The sequence below is a fragment of the Sinocyclocheilus rhinocerous genome, unplaced genomic scaffold (assembly GCF_001515625.1).
Source record: "Sinocyclocheilus rhinocerous isolate Xijiao unplaced genomic scaffold, SAMN03320098_v1.1 scaffold404, whole genome shotgun sequence".
Taxonomy (NCBI): Eukaryota; Metazoa; Chordata; class Actinopteri; order Cypriniformes; family Cyprinidae; genus Sinocyclocheilus; species Sinocyclocheilus rhinocerous.
This window is the reverse complement of record NW_015628680.1, coordinates 242,021-242,310: the sequence shown is the minus strand read 5'-3', so window position 1 is coordinate 242,310 and position 290 is coordinate 242,021. Positions and strand designations below refer to the sequence as shown.

General features: G+C 42.1%; 1 protein-coding gene across 4 annotated transcripts in view; it reads left to right on the top strand.

Moving 5' to 3' along the window:
• The window catches only part of LOC107737949 (protein phosphatase 1 regulatory subunit 35-like), a 7,653-nt gene that overhangs the window by 1,644 nt on the left and 5,719 nt on the right, over window positions 1–290 (top strand). The gene's annotated exons all lie outside the window — the stretch shown is intronic.

Here is a 290-nt window from a genome sequence, read left to right as displayed (position 1 = left end):
TTTCATTTCATTCACATGTGTTTCATAAACGCATAATCCTTTCTGGATTACAATCCGCCGTCAAAATGATACGTTTAATTATTCCGGCTGCTGTGAGAAAAGGCTATAAACGATCCGCCTGCTGCAGGATCCTCACATGTGATAGTTAGCCTAGTAGCCGGGATAACTTCTTTATGTTTACACACGTGACGTAATGACGCAGCGGCATGCTCGAATTTCCCGCGAAAACCTAACCCTACCACTCAAATTAGAAAACATTATTATAAGCTAACCGCTGTGAATCGGGCTAA